Below are 10,452 nucleotides of genomic sequence, written 5' to 3'. Positions count from 1 at the left end.
TAAATGAAAATTAGTTATTTGAATATAAATAATAAAAGTAATTTGAAATAAATCAGTTTATAAAAATTATAATAAAAAACACTTAAATAATTGGAAATAAATCAATTCAAAGGAATGGTAATAAAAAACATTTAACATGATTTTATTATGGTATGTTATTGGAATTTCAATTTTTTATTATTTTTCTTAATTTTTATACCTTATAAACATTTTGTATAAATTATTAATTAAATTAATAATAATAAGTATGTTATTAAATTATTAATTAAATTAATAATAATAAGTATGTTATTAAATATATTGATTTAGTATTTTTGTCAAGGATTTGTATCTATATATAACATGTTATAAAAGTGTTGTTTAAATTTTTACTTTATGATCATATGATTGTTTTGCTTAACCTTTATTTCAATCATAGAACAAAATCTATTACATATAACTCCATCGTGTGAGGATTGAGAAATTGCTCCATCATGTTATTTTATAATGAATTAATTTCATACGAAACTTTAATTTAGTTGATATTGATTTTAGATCTTTTAGAAGTATGGTTAAGGAAGCAATCATTATTAATGCATGGTGTAATCCCTTATAACTTTGAGAGACCTAAACAATTCCGATGTATTTACATTTTTATATCTTAGTAAATGGTTTATATAAATTATTAATAAAGCTAATAATAATACATATAAATTATTAAGAAAACTAATAATAGGTATTTTATCAATGATATTAATTTAGTATTTTATCAAATATTTAGACTCATATGTAACATTTTATAAAAGTCTTGCTGAAATTCTTACCCTACAGTATGATCATATGACTATTTCTATTTTGTTGAACCCTCATTTCATAAATAAAACAAAATTGATGTAATTGCAATCCCACTACTACATATAAGTCCATCAAGTGGGGACACAGATATTGCTTCGTCTTTGAACATTCTTTCAATGTTGTTTTACAATGAATTAATTTCACACTAAATTTTAATTTAGTTGGTATTGATTCTAGGTATTCTACAAGTAATGTTAAGGAAACAATCATTATTGATGCATTATGCATTTGCATCATCTTTGAACATTCTCTCAATGTTGTTGCAACTATTAATTTCATACTAAACTTTAATTAGTTGGTATATATTTTAAATATTTTATAAGTAAAGTCAAGAAAGCAATCATTATCAATGCATTATATAATTCCTTTACAACTTTGAGAATGACTTAAACAACTCCAAGGCATTGTTTAAAATTATTTCTATAGCCATGCAAGGCACAACATCACTTCCTATGCGCTAACCACTTGATTGGTACCCTTTGTATTGAGGTATCAAGTCAATTCAATTTCACTAGAGAAATTTTCAATCCCAAGACCAACGTTGGAAGCCAACACTTCCACTCAATCAAAGTCAATTCCCATCAATCAAGGCACATGTTAGTAGATCAACAAGCATGCTCTATAAATCATCTCAATCTTTGTGTCATAAACAATCTCAACCAAGTGATAAAATGTGATTAATCAACAAAATACAAACTAATTTACAACTCATCTCAACGTTGACTATCGATGTTCAATCTACCTCAATCAATATAAACATATAATATAATGATGATGATGATAATGATTAATGTCCAATAAGACCAATGTAGTCTATCTGACCTTAAGAAAGTAAGAGATTAATTGTGACTCTTTAATATTTTATTTTTATGATAAAAAATAAGGGAAAGAAGTGCTCCAATATCACTATAGTTTTGTTGACTTAACAAGTCAAGAAGGTTGGTAGTGTGGCAAATGTTTTGGAAATGAGAACGGATGTGAGTAAGAGTCAGGCAATCTAAGAGAAAGTGTTTTTCATCTTCAACCCTCTTAGTATCACAAAGGTGACAAATTCTTTCATCCAAGGGTGCTTTGGTAATAAACTAATGCCTAGTTTCACTTTGAATCTCATGAGAATTAGTTCTTATCTTTGCAATGTTCGTTTTCTTCTTAGTATTGGTTGAGACAGAAATATAATTTTGTTTAGCAAGGGTGGGGTTGATCACATCCTTATAATACCTTAGCTTCATTTTTGCCTCTAGCTCCTTATCATCCCATAATTTATCCTTGAATTTGGAGGTAGTAATATTTTTAATACTATCCTTATTCCCCAAGATTATCTCTTCCTTTATCCCTCAATCATCAAGTCAAGACTGGGCATCCTTATGCCACCCATGCTTGAGACAGAGGTGGGGATTTTGGCTAGAGTTAGAAGCGACTTTGGGGAACCTCTTGGCTTCCATGTTGTAAATCTTCTTCTTATACATCAAATACCTAAACATATGCATGGTTTCAATGGGGGAAAGGCTAGCTTCGATCAAGAGGAAAAGGTAGGGAATATTCCCTTTAATCTTGAGGTTGTAGGTTATAAATTGCTTTTGAATCATCTATATCTTCCTTCATGACTCTCTGGATATACTGCAACCCCAAACCTCACATCCATGTAAAATAACACGGGTGATGAGAGTCTTAAAGAGGAACCTTTTTTACTCCAAATTCAAAGATCAGTTGATTTACAGTTGTTTCAAGCTCATAATAAGATTTTCAGCCTCCAACAATTCTTTTCTCAATGCTATAATTCTAGTTGAGTTGACGATGAATGTGATACCTAAATATTTATATGAAGAACCTGCTCTAAGTAATTGTTATCATCGTTGAAATTACCATTGTTGATCGTTTTGGATTTAATTATCATGACTTTAGTTTTGCCAGTATTAACCGTCATACCCATCTTGGAGTAGTAATCATGGAGGATTTTAAGTTACTTCTTGAGATCATCATGGATTTCGGCTAAAAGAACGATAGCGTCAGCATAAAGGAGAAGAATAATGACTATACCAATGAGCTCGGGGCCATTTGCATCCTACAGTTTCCAAACACTCTTTTAGCTTATCAATGTAAATGGCAAAAAGGGTAGGGGGTAAGGGACACCCTTGCTTAATTTTGATATTGCATTTAATTTCTTTAGACCACGCCTTGGTGTTCTTAAGCTTGGAAACAACATTCTCGTAAAGTCAAATCACAAAAATCCTCAACTCGGGAGGAGCCATTATCTCTTCAAGTATTTTCCACAACTTATCCCGAGGAACATTATCGAAAGCTTTTCTAAAGTCAACAAAACAACATAAGAGATCAATTTTATTATTGTGACACTCCTCGACAATGATCCTAAGAGTGACAAGATGATTGATAGTTGAGTGATGTCTCCTAAAACCAGCTTTCCCTTTAGCTCTTTTACCATGGCTTTCAAGCCAAAGGCTAATCTTCTTTTCTAAAATGAGCCCATACAGTTTGGCTAATCACAATGGTCCTATAGTTAGAGGGACTGTTTTTGTCCCCACTTTTGAAGATAGGCACAATAAGGCTTTGCATCTAAAGCTTAGGGATGTCATGTTTTACTGCCAAATTGAGAAGTTTGTGGATACAAGGGATGAGGATAGACCTTCCCATTTTGAAGATTTCAGCCTGGTATCCTTCAATATCCCTAGCTTTCCAATTAGCGAGTTTCTTAATCCTGAATTCCACACCTTCCAAAGAAAATATATCCTCCTTTATAGGAGTGTTTAAGATGATGTCAATGGTGTCTAAGGCATCATAAAGCTTCTTAAGATAGATATCCCAAATTTTTAAGGGGATCGAGTGATTTTCTTTTGTTCTACAAACAAATATGTTATGCCAAAACTTTATAGGCTCAACTTTAGAAAGGTGAAGAAGATGCTCTTGTCTCTTTTCTTTTAAAGGAGCATATAGTTTAGATTGATCAAGTTGGTAAACGGGTCAGTATCCTTGCATTCAAGGAGTGATCATCAACTACAATAAACTAGAGATATTCAATGAGAAGTCTATTCCTATCCTACCTATTCCTTTCTATACTTCTAACAACATTTTTCTTGTAAATTCTCAAAAAACTCCCAACAAAAACTAGAAATTTACAAAACATTTAACAAAAAGAAATCTAAAACCCAAACTCTACATCCTGCTGGGTTGTTATTGGCCATTGAGTTCCATTTTCTTCTTTCTCCTGGAGTGGAATTTATGCAGCAGTCTGCTCCATAGGTTCACTTGGTTGAACATTGTCATGCACGCCAAGGGATGCAGGATCATGCAAACCAAACACCTCCTTGATGACACCAATTGTTTTCGTTTCAACAATTACCTCAATCCCATCAACTTTCGAGCCCAAATCGTCCACCTCGATGGCTAAATTCTCCACTGTCAACTGAAGCCTCTCCATGGCCTCTTGCAGATCCTCCATTTGTCGAATGACTAGAGAAAAGTGAGAATGGGCTTCTAACACAACCTTCTCACCAACCCTTTCCAACTTGGCAACACCTTCCTCCATAGAAGTCTAATTTGAAGCCCTCCCGGCATATCCATTATCGCCATGGCTAGAGGAGGCCACAAAGTCAAACGAACGAAATTTAACCTTAATCCTTAACACATCCAACTTTGTTAATTGCCATTTATAATGGGGAATGCCACCATTTTCCTTTCCTATGGCCATATTTTTGCATTGAATGTTGTTGAGCTTTATTTACCTTCTCATATTACATGTAACCTGCATCAAATCCATTTCCTTTCGCCCGAATTTATTGCATTTACTTTGTAGATGCGGGATTAAGGTACTATCCAGAGGGATTTTATGGCCCAACTTGAAATCGCATGCAATGTGATTCCATCTATCCTTGCGAGTGACACAGTGCCTCTCCTCTATCCATATGGAATAACACTCAACGTGTTTTACCTTGATCGAGAGTTGGCATTTCAAGACAATCATGATCGTGATGATTTCAATACTACTTAATAATGTGACAAGCCTTGGGAACCAATTTCTCCAAGGTGTCCTTCGATTTACATCCTCCATCCTACATAATTGCAACATCATGGAATATATTGAAGAGTTGGGTTGCCTCGATCCTGACAAAGTATTCCTTGATCAAGACGAGCCCCTATATTTGCCTGCTCGTCAATGATCTAATTATTTCCTCTTTTGATATGATAAAAGGTAATAAAGCCAAAATTTTCAATTTGTCTCGTAATATGAATGTCGATTAGGGACTAATATTTTATGATATAATTTTTGGTTCTATAAAACTTTTGGATGTTTATCATCGAGTCTCCCAATACCACTAGTTGACGAATTCCCCTTGCTATGGCTACTTTCAATCCTTACCAATGATCCAGAGCTTTTGCCTGATTATTAGTGGTTGATCCCAATCCCTATGCATATTTGATCTTGATTTCTCCGTCAGGGCGTAATATTACCCCTCCCGCTCTTGCCTCCCCCATTCTTGTCTCTTATTAATATAAGACTTTTTCTTCCCTTTGATAAGAACTTTGTATATACTTATGTTTTTGAGCTTTACAATTTAGTTAGGAGAATATCTAATTGCTTTCCTAACAAATTTATACTCCTTATCATACTAAGGGTTGGAAGTTATATTATTCTTTTTAAACGACACATTGAAATTATCAAAATATTTATGAATTCAGGCTTTTGTGATCCATAATGAATTAAGAAAAGTCTTTTGGCATAAATCACATAAGAGAGATTTTTGGCCGACGTGTTTCGAACCAACCAGTAGTGTTCATCATCAGGACTAGATGAAGAAGCAGACCAAGGTAAAGGCTTAAATAGAGAGCAATGTAGAGACCATAATTTCAAGTAACAACTATTTTTGAAAAATAATATTTAAATTATGATATTAATTTATTAAAAATAAATATTAATAAGTAGCAACTATACTAAATAACTAGTTTTTGAAAAATAACATTTAAATTAATTTATTAAAATCAAATATTATTAAAAAATTATATAAATGGGAAATAATCGAAAAATATAACAAACAAGAATAAAAATAAATAAATCAAAGTCAACAATATTTAAAATTGTGATATTAATTTATTAAAAACAAAAATGATCAAGTAATGGCTATATTAAACGCGTAATTTTTGAAAAATAATATTTAAATTAATTTATTAAAATAAAATATTATTAAAAATTATATTAATGGGAAATAATTGAAAAATATACCAAAAAAAAAAAATCAAAATCAATAATATTTAAAATTATGATATTAGTTTATTAAAAATAAATATTTATTATTATTTTCTGTTTTACTATGTCTTTTTTGTTTTTATTTATTTTCCAATAATTATTTTTTATTTTAATTAATTTTATTTCCATCAATTATTTTTTATTTATTATATGATCTTGTCTCCATTAGTGTCTTGACTTCTTTTTATAAATTTTTATTGAGTTTGACTTTGATTTTTTAATTCTTGTCGGTTATATTTTTCAATTATTTTCCATTAATAGAATTTTTTAATAATATTTGATTTTAATAAATTAATTTAAATATATATTTTTTTAAACTAGCCATTTAATATAGCCGCTACTTAATAATATTTGTTTTTAATCAATTAATAAATTAATATCATAATTTTAAGTATTATTGACTTTTTTTTCATTCTTATTAGTTATATTTTTGGGTTATTTCCATTAATAGAATTTTTTAATAATATTTGATTTTAATAAATTAATTTAAATATTATTTTCCAAAAACTAGTTTAATATAGTTGTTACTTAATAATATTTGTTTTTAATAAATTAATATCATAATTTTAAATATGATTGACTTTGACTTTTTTTTATATTGTTGTTTGTTATATTTTTTTATTATTTCTTCGGTCTCTGTTGGGGTTGAAGCCTTTTTCTCCCGATCTGGTTACTGCAGATCCGCAGTTGGGTGTCACATTTTATTCGAGGTTCGCATTCTTCTGCAAGGCTTTTTCATTCTTCCACAAGGGCATACATAAGCTTGGGAATCATCGAGATCCAGATGGCTCCCAGCTTCGCAAAGATAGCTGCTGGCTCAGTTCCATCCGCCTCTGGGGAGCAAGCTCTTGCCCATATCGTCAGTGAAGCCCCAGCGCCCACTGTCCAGGTGGTCCAAGCCTCACTCGATGAGGCTTTGAAGTTTTCTGAAAGTGCCTTAATCTGCTGATTCAATGGTTTTTGGCTGCGGCTAACAGCTCTCCACAGTTGGATCTCGGAGGTATGGAAGCCTGTCATTTATGATGAAATTAATATCTACCCCTGTGCTAGGGGTTTCTTTATAATAGATTTTGAAAACCCTGAAAATAGACAATGTATTCTAGATTTCGGCCCTTGGTTTTGGGAAAACTCGGGCCTATTCATGAAGCCATGGAACCCATCATTCGATCCCTCAACAACAGTCATAACCTCAACACCAGTTTGGGTGAGATTGCCAAACCTACCCTTGCATCTCTGGAATTTCTCCTCGCTAAAAGCCATTGGAAATGCAATTGGGAAATTTTACTGCAGGTGCCCAGAAACAGAGGAATATGCCAGAACCACCTATGCATGCATCTGTGTGGAAATGGACTTCAGTGCCAGATTCCCAGCTTAAATAAATCTAGCAAGTAAAGACTATGTGTGTAGCCAGAAACTCGATTATGAAAGTGTTCTCTTTAGATGTCGATCCTGCTTTGAGACAGGCCATCTAACCAAAAATTGCCCAAAATGCTCCCAAAAAAATTCTGGTAGAAAGAATCACCACAGATCTACATGGTGGGAAGGAGCACAAAAAGAACATTACATTGTCATAAAGGAAGAATACTCTCCAGAAAACTCTAAATCGCAAGAAATCAGGCAAGAAAGAAACAACGCTGAAGACAAGCGGGGGGAAAGCCCCGCCCAACAACAAAAAAGTGAACTCGACAACCCCTCAAGTTACGAGGATTCGAATACCGCACAAAATAAATCTTCATTTAACAGCAAAGCAAATCTCCCAGACCAAACTTCTTCTCAGACTATCTTCAAAAGGACGAACACAACAGATCGCAAAGCTAAGACACCAATGTCCCAAGAACCAGAAGAGATGAAGGAGATGCAAGATAAAGGAAGTTGGAAGACCGTAGAGAAAAAAAAGAAAGCTACAGCACCAATCTCGCCAAGAAAGACGAGAAGCCAGACAATTAAGAACTAAGAAAATTATAGGTCCGATAGACCAATTTGGTCTCAGTGGACGTTAACCACCACCATCATCATCATCAATAAATTAATTTAAATATTATTTTTCAAAAATTAGCCATTTAATATAGTTTTTACTTAATAATATTTATTTTTAATAAATTAATATCATAATTTAAATATTATTTTTCAAAAATAGTTGTTACTATGGTCTCTCTATATAAGCCTTTGCCTTGATCTGCCTCTTCATCTGATCTTGATAATGAACCCCACTAATTGGTTCAAAACGCTTAAGCCAAAAATTATAGTTAATGAAACATGTAATGTGTCCCAGAAATAAAACTTTTTAAAAGTGTTTTAAGATAAGCATTTTCGCGTGTCTCGCTTAATGAAGCTTTTTAAGGTCTTTTTTAAAAAAGGATTTCAAAGTATTAACCGTGGAGGACCCACTGAATAAATCTTTACATCCAACCACGATAAACCCTCTCAACCCGTAAAGGAAAGTCTTTTCACGAAACTATTTCTTGCGGTTAAAGCATCCTGTGGGCAGGGTTTCCCGGTCTTTGGGTCATATCACATGCCTTTCGAACAAACGAAAGTACAAAAAACTATCATGCGGAGATTGCAAAAAAACGTGTGAATAAAATTTCATGACTGGGCCTTTGAACATATCGAAAGCTCCGTGACAAGCACCCATTTCCCATCTCCGTACTGACTACATCATTCCACTTGTGGATTTAAATATGGATTGGGCATAGGCTTCACCAAATTCTTGATTTCCCTTTTTGAAATATATGGGTGTTGAAATTTTGAAAACTTAAATTTAATTAGTCAAATCTAGATGTAAGGGCATTGACAAATTAAATTTAATTAGTCAAAATCAAGATGGTTGAGAGCATTGGAAAAGTAAATTTAATTGGTTCGTGTTTTAAAATGCATATTATATATAAGATATTATATTATTAATTTAATAGTTTTGTTTAATGGTTAAATTAAGATTTAGTTATGGGTATATTATAGATAGTGACATGTGTTTTATTAAGGCATTATGTGGTGTAAATGTTATTGATTTAAAATTTTGTGGGAAAAAATGCAACCATATTAAGGGTTGGTGTGGCCTAGGTCAAGTGCGATCCTTGGGTGATTTTGACCATAGATGCCCCTGGGTCGCGGCTACTCAAACCACAGGTTAGACGTGCGAGTCATCTTGGGACTCACATAAACTAGCAAACAAAAAACATGAGAAATTAACATTTGGAGTCTTTATATTTCTCTTCATAATTAAGTGGTGGTCATTGCTTTTGGTGGAAATAATAACAAGGACTATTTGTGTTTAACAATAATTTAAAGGTGCGAAGAAATTACCTTTTATGGCGGCTTGGAATAATCAAAGGGGAAATAAATTTTTTGGTTAAAAATCAGTAAAAAATTGCTTGACAATCTCATCAATAAATTATAATTTTAACAAAGATCGCCTAATTGGATTTGGGTGATGTCAACTCAACATTAGTCAAAATCATAGCGCAAACAACCTTCTTCTTTATGTGTACATTTGAGACATCTAATCATGGCTTTGGGCTCCACGGAATAATGTTGCATTTAATTTTAAAGTTATAGTTGTAAAAGGATAGAAATTTTTTCCAACGTGTTTCAAACCTTCCAGTGTGGTTCATCATCATGGAAAGATGAAGACGCAGATCATAGCAATAGCTTAAATATGGATCGATGTAGAGATACTATAACGGCTATAATAAACGACTAGTTTACTACTAATAATAATATAATATTAATTAAATTTAGAATATGTTAAAAATATACATAAAGAATAAAAATAATTAAACAAACAAAGTCAAACTACAAAAGAACTAAAAAAAAATTATAATTATCAACCAATATAAATGGCTAACTAAGAAAATATTATTTAATTAAATACTTTTTAGTTAATATTATTAATTAATAGGAATAATTTATACTCGTTAAATCAAGAACTATGTTAAAAATATTTTTAAGGAATAAACAAAATTTTAAACATTAAATCAAAATCTATGCCTAAGTCTTTGTATAATTGCATCCCTTCAAGGATGTTTTCTCCATACAAAAATTGGAGGATAGATTCCTTTTTTAGACATAATTGCCATTATTTTAGTTTATCATAATTTATCAATAGTATTGTTAAGCTCATAAGTTTTGTAAAAATGTTGGAGAGCTTGGAGTTGCTCGCTAAGATCGTCGATAGTTTCTACAAGAATAACAATATCGTTGATGTGTGAGAGTAGGGTGACAACAAGTCCACCTACATTTTTTCACTAAAATAGTTAAGATTTATATTAAATGTGTTGTTATGTTAATAGAGTAGGGCTTTCCTGGTCCACGTGGATCTTTGAGTACCCAAAAATTGATTGTCTCAAAATCCCTTATAAACA

This window comes from Pinus tabuliformis, chromosome 8 (assembly GCF_031772625.1).
Source record: "Pinus tabuliformis cultivar Carrire ecotype Pingquan chromosome 8, CPIR1, whole genome shotgun sequence".
Lineage (NCBI taxonomy): Eukaryota > Viridiplantae > Streptophyta > Pinopsida > Pinales > Pinaceae > Pinus > Pinus tabuliformis.
Note: the sequence above shows the minus strand (reverse complement) of the source record.